At 46.0% G+C, this 11875-nt stretch overlaps 4 pseudogenes across 4 annotated transcripts; all 4 read right to left on the bottom strand.

Moving 5' to 3' along the window:
* Nucleotides 1-1235: 1235 nt before the first annotated feature.
* On the bottom strand, nt 1236-2132 carry LOC310780514 (globoside alpha-1,3-N-acetylgalactosaminyltransferase 1 pseudogene; annotated as a pseudogene). Its single transcript has one exon. The product of its transcript is annotated as a globoside alpha-1,3-N-acetylgalactosaminyltransferase 1 pseudogene (transcript).
* Nucleotides 2133-3287: 1155 nt separating this feature from the next.
* Nucleotides 3288-4184, bottom strand: LOC310780513 (globoside alpha-1,3-N-acetylgalactosaminyltransferase 1 pseudogene; annotated as a pseudogene). Its single transcript has one exon. The product of its transcript is annotated as a globoside alpha-1,3-N-acetylgalactosaminyltransferase 1 pseudogene (transcript).
* Nucleotides 4185-5339: 1155 nt separating this feature from the next.
* Nucleotides 5340-6236, bottom strand: LOC310780512 (globoside alpha-1,3-N-acetylgalactosaminyltransferase 1 pseudogene; annotated as a pseudogene). Its single transcript has one exon. The product of its transcript is annotated as a globoside alpha-1,3-N-acetylgalactosaminyltransferase 1 pseudogene (transcript).
* A 1155-nt stretch (nt 6237-7391) lies between these two features.
* Nucleotides 7392-8288, bottom strand: LOC310780511 (globoside alpha-1,3-N-acetylgalactosaminyltransferase 1 pseudogene; annotated as a pseudogene). Its single transcript has one exon. The product of its transcript is annotated as a globoside alpha-1,3-N-acetylgalactosaminyltransferase 1 pseudogene (transcript).
* Between the last annotated feature and the right edge of the window lie 3587 nt (nt 8289-11875).

Here is an 11875-nt window from a genome sequence, read left to right as displayed (position 1 = left end):
TGTGTGTGTGTGTTTGTTTGTTTGTTTGTTTGTGTGTGTGTGTGTGTGTGTGTGTGTGTTTGTGTGTGTGTGTGTGTGTGTGTGTGTGTTTGTTTGTTTGTTTGTTTGTTTGTGTGTGTGTGTCAGTGAGTGAGTGAGTGAGCAGAATTGTGTTTGGCCACAGCTATGCCATTTTACGTGTGATCGCGCTTACAGGAAGTGTAAAGACCAGGGGCCGGTTGCACCAACTGGTCTTACGACTGGTCTTAAGCTAAGTCGGTCGTAACTTTACGACCTAACAGCTACGCCGGTTGCACCAAGCCTTTTTCTCACTAAGACCGGTCGTAAATATTACGCCTAGTCCAGAGCAGGCGTAAGGTGCAGTCATGGGTGTAGTATAGACGGTTTTCACCTGTGTGTTGCAGCTACAACCCCTCAGCACTCTGGCTGTATTCAGACCCGAGTTATAAACTGGAAACCGGAGTACGTTATAAATATATTCACGTTATAAACAACTAACATTCCAGTTTGTCACTGAGTTCACATCAGTCCGTCCTCGCTGTGTGCTAGGCTGAGAATATTTCACTCCATTTTGCATTTTTAGCTCGCCAATCATCCAGCTGTGATTGTGTGAGCCATCTTTTGTGGTAATTACATATTTCACCTCTGGCTCAAGTTCGTTCGCGGTCACGGGTTCACGGTCTCCCCAAAAACTTAGGGATGTGACATTATATCCTGAGTAGATGTAGAGGCCCCCCAGGAGGAAGAGAACAAAAGCAGGGATGATAGACCGTTTTAGAGTCCTGTAGCGCAACATATTAACGTTTTGGTATAGGACCATATCAATACAGAACAACACCTTTATAACCCCCCCACATTCGAGGTATGACATCGTTGGTGATGTCACAACATCCGGGGAGGTATGACATCATCGATGACCTCACAAAGTCACGTCTGCCATCACAGTCAGCCTGGACCGTCTGACATCGCTGATGACCTCACAGGGGAAACTCTGACATCACCGATGACCTCACGAGGTGAACTCTGACATCATGTCATGGCGGTGAGCTGCTGGGCTGCTACTTGGGCCCGCTGAGCCTCTGCTTGGGCCTGTTCTTGGGCCGGCCGAGCCTCTGCTTGGGTCAACCAGTGGCACGGCAGCACATAAGTAAAATCTCCCTTTTTCACAGCCTAGTGTTGAGAAATTATTTTGGTTGATCAGAAAGGTATTTTTTATGTCCTGGTTATCATTGACTTCAATGTCCACCATTGGGCCGGATCTCTTCATAGTTCTTGACCAGCTGGGAGATCCTGATGACTTTGATGTCCGATGGTTGCTTGTCGTAGTTTGACCACAGATACTCTGGGGACAGCACCTTGGTTGGTTTGTTGTATAACAGGTACTTGTTAAGATGACTTTCTTCCTGCCACACAGCCTCAATCTTGTTCTTGGCATCCACCTGTGACTGGTCATAACAGTACCTGACTAGTTTGTACATGTCTTCCAGGTATCCACCCCAGACTGCTGTAGTGTAGTAGTAGTCTCCTTCACCAGTGGGGATGTAGGCCTGGGACCGATGCCGGCGCTCGTAAGGAAAGGCATCCCTGTTAGTGTTCTTGTAGTAGGCACGGTGAAGCACAGCGGACAGACGGCTAAGAGACTCTGCTCCAAAACGGTTGTAGAAGACGCTGTCAATGTCCATCATGAAGAGATAGTCTGCTTCGTGACGGATCTGTTTGTCGATGGTGATGGTGGCCCATTTCATCCTGCCAAGCACCACATCCTGCCAACGGTTGGCACTGGGGACGTTGACGACTGAGATCTTCCGGCCCTTGCCCAATGCAATCTTAGGAACCTGTGCTTCATTGTCTGTGAAGATGTAGTAGGTGACCCTGAAGCCAACGAGGAAGTACTTTTCACCTGTCTCCAGGAAGCCCTGTAGGAAACGGGTGTATTTGCCGACAGCAAACACCACGACAGCAATTCTGGGGTCCATTCTCTTGTAGATTGCATCAATAACCACTGGATCGAAGGTTCCCTCCCAGACCAGAGGAGCATTCCAGTTTGTCACTGAGTTCACATCAGTCCGTCCTCGCTGTGTGCTAGGCTGAGAATATTTCACTCCATTTTGCATTTTTAGCTCGCCAATCATGCAGCTGTGATTGTGTGAGCCATCTTTTGTGGTAATTACATATTTCACCTCTGGCTCAAGTTCGTTCGCGGTCACGGGTTCACGGTCTCCCCAAAAACTTAGGGATGTGACATTATATCCTGAGTAGATGTAGAGGCCCCCCAGGAGGAAGAGAACAAAAGCAGGGATGATAGACCGTTTTAGAGTCCTGTAGCGCAACATATTAACGTTTTGGTATAGGACCATATCAATACAGAACAACACCTTTATAACCCCCCCACATTCGAGGTATGACATCGTTGGTGATGTCACAACATCCGGGGAGGTATGACATCATCGATGACCTCACAAAGTCACGTCTGCCATCACAGTCAGCCTGGACCGTCTGACATCGCTGATGACCTCACAGGGGAAACTCTGACATCACCGATGACCTCACGAGGTGAACTCTGACATCATGTCATGGCGGTGACATCATCATTGCCTCGTGGGCTCCTAGGTTGGTGGGCGTCAATTGCCCCAAGAACAGGCCTGATGGTGGGCCATTATGGAGCATTTTCTACATAAACATCATACAGCTCTTTATTTTCTGTGGAGCAGTGCTGTAGTGGTAAAAAGAAAGAGTGGGTAAACGATACATTTCTGAGACAGTTTTCAATCGCGTTGCGCCGTTATAAAAAGGGTGGATAAATAAACTTCCGTCACCCATATATGAGACAGATATGAGACTAGAACAACTGAAACTGAATCATATATCCCTATAATATCATTTTATTATTATCATCATCATTATCATCATTGTTGTTGTTTATTTTGTGGTGTGATCTTTGTTGTTTATTTTGTGTAGCCTACTGGTGTGGACTACTTATTTGTTGTATTGGTGTGTCTTATATAGAACCTTTTGAGGGTTCCAAATATGTAGGAAGCTGCCTGGAGCTGCTGGGCTGCTACTTGGGCCCGCTGAGCCTCTGCTTGGGCCTGTTCTTGGGCCGGCCGAGCCTCTGCTTGGGCCCGCTGAGCCTCTGCTTGGGTCAACCAGTGGCACGGCAGCACATAAGTGCGCAATTTAGATTTTTCAGATTTTTGTCAGAAAATCTCCCTTTTTCACAGCCTAGTGTTGAGAAATTATTTTGGTTGATCAGAAAGGTATTTTTTATGTCCTGGTTATCATTGACTTCAATGTCCACCATTGGGCCGGATCTCTTCATAGTTCTTGACCAGCTGGGAGATCCTGATGACTTTGATGTCCGATGGTTGCTTGTCGTAGTTTGACCACAGATACTCTGGGGACAGCACCTTGGTTGGTTTGTTGTATAACAGGTACTTGTTAAGATGACTTTCTTCCTGCCACACAGCCTCAATCTTGTTCTTGGCATCCACCTGTGACTGGTCATAACAGTACCTGACTAGTTTGTACATGTCTTCCAGGTATCCACCCCAGACTGCTGCAGTGTAGTAGTAGTCTCCTTCACCAGTGGGGATGTAGGCCTGGGACCGATGCCGGCGCTCGTAAGGAAAGGCATCCCTGTTAGTGTTCTTGTAGTAGACACGGTGAAGCACAGCGGACAGACGGCTAAGAGACTCTGCTCCAAAACGGTTGTAGAAGACGCTGTCAATGTCCATCATGAAGAGATAGTCTGCTTCGTGACGGATCTGTTTGTCGATGGTGATGGTGGCCCATTTCATCCTGCCAAGCACCACATCCTGCCAACGGTTGGCACTGGGGACGTTGACGACTGAGATCTTCCGGCCCTTGCCCAATGCAATCTTAGGAACCTGTGCTTCATTGTCTGTGAAGATGTAGTAGGTGACCCTGAAGCCAACGAGGAAGTACTTTTCACCTGTCTCCAGGAAGCCCTGTAGGAAACGGGTGTATTTGCCGACAGCAAACACCACGACAGCAATTCTGGGGTCCATTCTCTTGTAGATTGCATCAATAACCACTGGATCGAAGGTTCCCTCCCAGACCAGAGGAGCATTCCAGTTTGTCACTGAGTTCACATCAGTCCGTCCTCGCTGTGTGCTAGGCTGAGAATATTTCACTCCATTTTGCATTTTTAGCTCGCCAATCATGCAGCTGTGATTGTGTGAGCCATCTTTTGTGGTAATTACATATTTCACCTCTGGCTCAAGTTCGTTCGCGGTCACGGGTTCACGGTCTCCCCAAAAACTTAGGGATGTGACATTATATCCTGAGTAGATGTAGAGGCCCCCCAGGAGGAAGAGAACAAAAGCAGGGATGATAGACCGTTTTAGAGTCCTGTAGCGCAACATATTAACGTTTTGGTATAGGACCATATCAATACAGAACAACACCTTTATAACCCCCCCACATTCGAGGTATGACATCGTTGGTGATGTCACAACATCCGGGGAGGTATGACATCATCGATGACCTCACAAAGTCACGTCTGCCATCACAGTCAGCCTGGACCGTCTGACATCGCTGATGACCTCACAGGGGAAACTCTGACATCACCGATGACCTCACGAGGTGAACTCTGACATCATGTCATGGCGGTGACATCATCATTGCCTCGTGGGCTCCTAGGTTGGTGGGCGTCAATTGCCCCAAGAACAGGCCTGATGGTGGGCCATTATGGAGCATTTTCTACATAAACATCATACAGCTCTTTATTTTCTGTGGAGCAGTGCTGTAGTGGTAAAAAGAAAGAGTGGGTAAACGATACATTTCTGAGACAGTTTTCAATCGCGTTGCGCCGTTATAAAAAGGGTGGATAAATAAACTTCCGTCACCCATATATGAGACAGATATGAGACTAGAACAACTGAAACTGAATCATATATCCCTATAATATCATTTTATTATTATCATCATCATTATCATCATTGTTGTTGTTTATTTTGTGGTGTGATCTTTGTTGTTTATTTTGTGTAGCCTACTGGTGTGGACTACTTATTTGTTGTATTGGTGTGTCTTATATAGAACCTTTTGAGGGTTCCAAATATGTAGGAAGCTGCCTGGAGCTGCTGGGCTGCTACTTGGGCCCGCTGAGCCTCTGCTTGGGCCTGTTCTTGGGCCGGCCGAGCCTCTGCTTGGGCCCGCTGAGCCTCTGCTTGGGTCAACCAGTGGCACGGCAGCACATAAGTGCGCAATTTAGATTTTTCAGATTTTTGTCAGAAAATCTCCCTTTTTCACAGCCTAGTGTTGAGAAATTATTTTGGTTGATCAGAAAGGTATTTTTTATGTCCTGGTTATCATTGACTTCAATGTCCACCATTGGGCCGGATCTCTTCATAGTTCTTGACCAGCTGGGAGATCCTGATGACTTTGATGTCCGATGGTTGCTTGTCGTAGTTTGACCACAGATACTCTGGGGACAGCACCTTGGTTGGTTTGTTGTATAACAGGTACTTGTTAAGATGACTTTCTTCCTGCCACACAGCCTCAATCTTGTTCTTGGCATCCACCTGTGACTGGTCATAACAGTACCTGACTAGTTTGTACATGTCTTCCAGGTATCCACCCCAGACTGCTGCAGTGTAGTAGTAGTCTCCTTCACCAGTGGGGATGTAGGCCTGGGACCGATGCCGGCGCTCGTAAGGAAAGGCATCCCTGTTAGTGTTCTTGTAGTAGACACGGTGAAGCACAGCGGACAGACGGCTAAGAGACTCTGCTCCAAAACGGTTGTAGAAGACGCTGTCAATGTCCATCATGAAGAGATAGTCTGCTTCGTGACGGATCTGTTTGTCGATGGTGATGGTGGCCCATTTCATCCTGCCAAGCACCACATCCTGCCAACGGTTGGCACTGGGGACGTTGACGACTGAGATCTTCCGGCCCTTGCCCAATGCAATCTTAGGAACCTGTGCTTCATTGTCTGTGAAGATGTAGTAGGTGACCCTGAAGCCAACGAGGAAGTACTTTTCACCTGTCTCCAGGAAGCCCTGTAGGAAACGGGTGTATTTGCCGACAGCAAACACCACGACAGCAATTCTGGGGTCCATTCTCTTGTAGATTGCATCAATAACCACTGGATCGAAGGTTCCCTCCCAGACCAGAGGAGCATTCCAGTTTGTCACTGAGTTCACATCAGTCCGTCCTCGCTGTGTGCTAGGCTGAGAATATTTCACTCCATTTTGCATTTTTAGCTCGCCAATCATGCAGCTGTGATTGTGTGAGCCATCTTTTGTGGTAATTACATATTTCACCTCTGGCTCAAGTTCGTTCGCGGTCACGGGTTCACGGTCTCCCCAAAAACTTAGGGATGTGACATTATATCCTGAGTAGATGTAGAGGCCCCCCAGGAGGAAGAGAACAAAAGCAGGGATGATAGACCGTTTTAGAGTCCTGTAGCGCAACATATTAACGTTTTGGTATAGGACCATATCAATACAGAACAACACCTTTATAACCCCCCCACATTCGAGGTATGACATCGTTGGTGATGTCACAACATCCGGGGAGGTATGACATCATCGATGACCTCACAAAGTCACGTCTGCCATCACAGTCAGCCTGGACCGTCTGACATCGCTGATGACCTCACAGGGGAAACTCTGACATCACCGATGACCTCACGAGGTGAACTCTGACATCATGTCATGGCGGTGACATCATCATTGCCTCGTGGGCTCCTAGGTTGGTGGGCGTCAATTGCCCCAAGAACAGGCCTGATGGTGGGCCATTATGGAGCATTTTCTACATAAACATCATACAGCTCTTTATTTTCTGTGGAGCAGTGCTGTAGTGGTAAAAAGAAAGAGTGGGTAAACGATACATTTCTGAGACAGTTTTCAATCGCGTTGCGCCGTTATAAAAAGGGTGGATAAATAAACTTCCGTCACCCATATATGAGACAGATATGAGACTAGAACAACTGAAACTGAATCATATATCCCTATAATATCATTTTATTATTATCATCATCATTATCATCATTGTTGTTGTTTATTTTGTGGTGTGATCTTTGTTGTTTATTTTGTGTAGCCTACTGGTGTGGACTACTTATTTGTTGTATTGGTGTGTCTTATATAGAACCTTTTGAGGGTTCCAAATATGTAGGAAGCTGCCTGGAGCTGCTGGGCTGCTACTTGGGCCCGCTGAGCCTCTGCTTGGGCCTGTTCTTGGGCCGGCCGAGCCTCTGCTTGGGCCCGCTGAGCCTCTGCTTGGGTCAACCAGTGGCACGGCAGCACATAAGTGCGCAATTTAGATTTTTCAGATTTTTGTCAGAAAATCTCCCTTTTTCACAGCCTAGTGTTGAGAAATTATTTTGGTTGATCAGAAAGGTATTTTTTATGTCCTGGTTATCATTGACTTCAATGTCCACCATTGGGCCGGATCTCTTCATAGTTCTTGACCAGCTGGGAGATCCTGATGACTTTGATGTCCGATGGTTGCTTGTCGTAGTTTGACCACAGATACTCTGGGGACAGCACCTTGGTTGGTTTGTTGTATAACAGGTACTTGTTAAGATGACTTTCTTCCTGCCACACAGCCTCAATCTTGTTCTTGGCATCCACCTGTGACTGGTCATAACAGTACCTGACTAGTTTGTACATGTCTTCCAGGTATCCACCCCAGACTGCTGCAGTGTAGTAGTAGTCTCCTTCACCAGTGGGGATGTAGGCCTGGGACCGATGCCGGCGCTCGTAAGGAAAGGCATCCCTGTTAGTGTTCTTGTAGTAGACACGGTGAAGCACAGCGGACAGACGGCTAAGAGACTCTGCTCCAAAACGGTTGTAGAAGACGCTGTCAATGTCCATCATGAAGAGATAGTCTGCTTCGTGACGGATCTGTTTGTCGATGGTGATGGTGGCCCATTTCATCCTGCCAAGCACCACATCCTGCCAACGGTTGGCACTGGGGACGTTGACGACTGAGATCTTCCGGCCCTTGCCCAATGCAATCTTAGGAACCTGTGCTTCATTGTCTGTGAAGATGTAGTAGGTGACCCTGAAGCCAACGAGGAAGTACTTTTCACCTGTCTCCAGGAAGCCCTGTAGGAAACGGGTGTATTTGCCGACAGCAAACACCACGACAGCAATTCTGGGGTCCATTCTCTTGTAGATTGCATCAATAACCACTGGATCGAAGGTTCCCTCCCAGACCAGAGGAGCATTCCAGTTTGTCACTGAGTTCACATCAGTCCGTCCTCGCTGTGTGCTAGGCTGAGAATATTTCACTCCATTTTGCATTTTTAGCTCGCCAATCATGCAGCTGTGATTGTGTGAGCCATCTTTTGTGGTAATTACATATTTCACCTCTGGCTCAAGTTCGTTCGCGGTCACGGGTTCACGGTCTCCCCAAAAACTTAGGGATGTGACATTATATCCTGAGTAGATGTAGAGGCCCCCCAGGAGGAAGAGAACAAAAGCAGGGATGATAGACCGTTTTAGAGTCCTGTAGCGCAACATATTAACGTTTTGGTATAGGACCATATCAATACAGAACAACACCTTTATAACCCCCCCACATTCGAGGTATGACATCGTTGGTGATGTCACAACATCCGGGGAGGTATGACATCATCGATGACCTCACAAAGTCACGTCTGCCATCACAGTCAGCCTGGACCGTCTGACATCGCTGATGACCTCACAGGGGAAACTCTGACATCACCGATGACCTCACGAGGTGAACTCTGACATCATGTCATGGCGGTGACATCATCATTGCCTCGTGGGCTCCTAGGTTGGTGGGCGTCAATTGCCCCAAGAACAGGCCTGATGGTGGGCCATTATGGAGCATTTTCTACATAAACATCATACAGCTCTTTATTTTCTGTGGAGCAGTGCTGTAGTGGTAAAAAGAAAGAGTGGGTAAACGATACATTTCTGAGACAGTTTTCAATCGCGTTGCGCCGTTATAAAAAGGGTGGATAAATAAACTTCCGTCACCCATATATGAGACAGATATGAGACTAGAACAACTGAAACTGAATCATATATCCCTATAATATCATTTTATTATTATCATCATCATTATCATCATTGTTGTTGTTTATTTTGTGGTGTGATCTTTGTTGTTTATTTTGTGTAGCCTACTGGTGTGGACTACTTATTTGTTGTATTGGTGTGTCTTATATAGAACCTTTTGAGGGTTCCAAATATGTAGGAAGCTGCCTGGAGCTGCTGGGCTGCTACTTGGGCCCGCTGAGCCTCTGCTTGGGCCTGTTCTTGGGCCGGCCGAGCCTCTGCTTGGGCCCGCTGAGCCTCTGCTTGGGTCAACCAGTGGCACGGCAGCACATAAGTGCGCAATTTAGATTTTTCAGATTTTTGTCAGAAAATCTCCCTTTTTCACAGCCTAGTGTTGAGAAATTATTTTGGTTGATCAGAAAGGTATTTTTTATGTCCTGGTTATCATTGACTTCAATGTCCACCATTGGGCCGGATCTCTTCATAGTTCTTGACCAGCTGGGAGATCCTGATGACTTTGATGTCCGATGGTTGCTTGTCGTAGTTTGACCACAGATACTCTGGGGACAGCACCTTGGTTGGTTTGTTGTATAACAGGTACTTGTTAAGATGACTTTCTTCCTGCCACACAGCCTCAATCTTGTTCTTGGCATCCACCTGTGACTGGTCATAACAGTACCTGACTAGTTTGTACATGTCTTCCAGGTATCCACCCCAGACTGCTGCAGTGTAGTAGTAGTCTCCTTCACCAGTGGGGATGTAGGCCTGGGACCGATGCCGGCGCTCGTAAGGAAAGGCATCCCTGTTAGTGTTCTTGTAGTAGCCACGGTGAAGCACAGCGGACACCGCATCCAGATATATCCCCCTGCAGTGTCTAGATACTGGTGGTGCTGGTGATCTCCTTCTGAGACTCATGATGACTCTTCCGACTGAAGAATGGGATAGGACTGCGATGACCGGGAGGAGAAGGGGAGGAGGAGGGTGCGAGCCTGACAGCAGCGATGATTGAGAGGCTGAATGAGACAGAAACAAGCATATTTAAGGAACCCGCCTCCAAGCAATTGGCTTATGACTGGGTTGTGGAGCAACGTGATAGGCTTACACTGGAGGTGCGTAGGGTGAGAGGTGATCAGAGCAGTGATGTGACACTATGCAATTGGTTAACAGAGACTGGGCGGCAACCAGCTGATTGTTCATTGAAACCCGGAAATTGACAGCTTATTATGATCTTGTGAGTAGATTGAAGAGTGGAGATATAAAGTGCATTAAAGAAGTGTAAAAGATATTATAGTCTTCCTGCTTGAACTTACGTTGAGAACTACATACCCCATATCCCCCACAAAGAACATCAAAACACAACAAAACAAAACAAGAAAACTGCATAAGATACACAATAATCCAAGAACAAACAAGACTATTATACAAACAACCAAACAAAAACAATGCATTCAGCTCCTATCCTGATAAGCCTAATGACACTGGGGTAAAAAGTTCTTAAAGTCAAACTCTTCATGTGGTTGCCATATTTTGGAGATGTCTTAAGAATCTGCCTTTGCTCTTGTAGTAAATGTTATCGAACGTATGGTAGCTTGAGAGTTCATTCCACCAGTGAACTACAGCTGGGGGATTGGATGCTTTCCAATTTAAAGCTATGCATTTCCTAGCTGCCAACAGGGCAAGATCTATGTATTTACTTTCATATATATCCCAACTATCAGACCTAAAAAAAGGTCATGTTGACGGCAGCGAGTGATTCAGGAAGAATGTGTTGTGTAGATATTAAAAGTGTGAATAAATGATTAAAGATGCATAAGATATTTAGTAATGAAAAAAGTGTATTCTTTGTTTTGCTGTGGTTTATTGGGATGTTGGTGAAACCATGTTTATTTTCCCATATACCCTTTTCACAGCAACAGTTTTGAGGTTGTAAAGGAGGTGAGGTGGCACTGGAACACCTAAATGGAATGGAACCATCATTAATGTTTTTTTTTGGTTACACCTGCTTTACCACCTCAAACCTGTTGCTGCATAAAGGGTCTATTGAGGTTAAACAAACAACACAATAAAGCATTAAAAATAAATAATAATAATAACTAGATGGTCTACATTTCCTAACGAAAATGTAATTGTGCTTGCTGTCCTCGCCATGCACCGCCTGGCTTCCAAAGTCCCTGCCCATGGACCTAGGGGGACTAAGTAGTTATGGGGGTGCCTATGTGAGTAAAAGGACTTTGGAGTAGAAGTACTTGGTAGGTGGGGAAGTCAGACTGGTTGTAGCCTACTAGAGAGACACAAAAGGCTAGCCCAATCTCTGCAATCTAAAACTACATTACCTGCAAACTACAGCATCAATAATTACCATGTATTGTAAATGTCTCCAACTGTCTCAAGGAAAATAGGACATGATAACCTCCAGAGAAGTAGTATTCCTTGTAGTGTCATTCATGTTTATGGTTGCGACAACAACTGTTTACAAAACTAGCAGGCTTACCAGAGCTGCAAACACACAAGTGAAAAGCTATCAATGGCTGCATCTAATCAGCCAGTAACTAATGTAGGCTATGTTCCATTATGTTAGTGTAAGAAGTCAAATGTACTGATAATAGTCCCTGGTCACCAAAGTAATGTTACCCTTTTAGTTTTGTTACAGAGTTGCTGATCGGTTGTCATGTGTCCAGTCAGCCAGAGAAGCTGCTTGGGTAGCATGCTAACTAACGCCTAACGCAGTGGTTCTCAACTGGTGTAGCCTCAGGACCCACTATTTTCCTTGTCATGAAGTCGCGACCCAAATTTCAGATTTTTTTTTAAACCACTCAAATTTATTGCACAAAAAATAGCGCATTTATTTAATACACAATGCCTTCATGCACTGTCAAATGAACAAA

This window comes from Poromitra crassiceps (genome assembly GCF_964638095.1).
Source record: "Poromitra crassiceps genome assembly, chromosome: 8".
Lineage (NCBI taxonomy): Eukaryota > Metazoa > Chordata > Actinopteri > Beryciformes > Melamphaidae > Poromitra > Poromitra crassiceps.
This window is presented reverse-complemented; position numbering and strand designations above follow the sequence as displayed.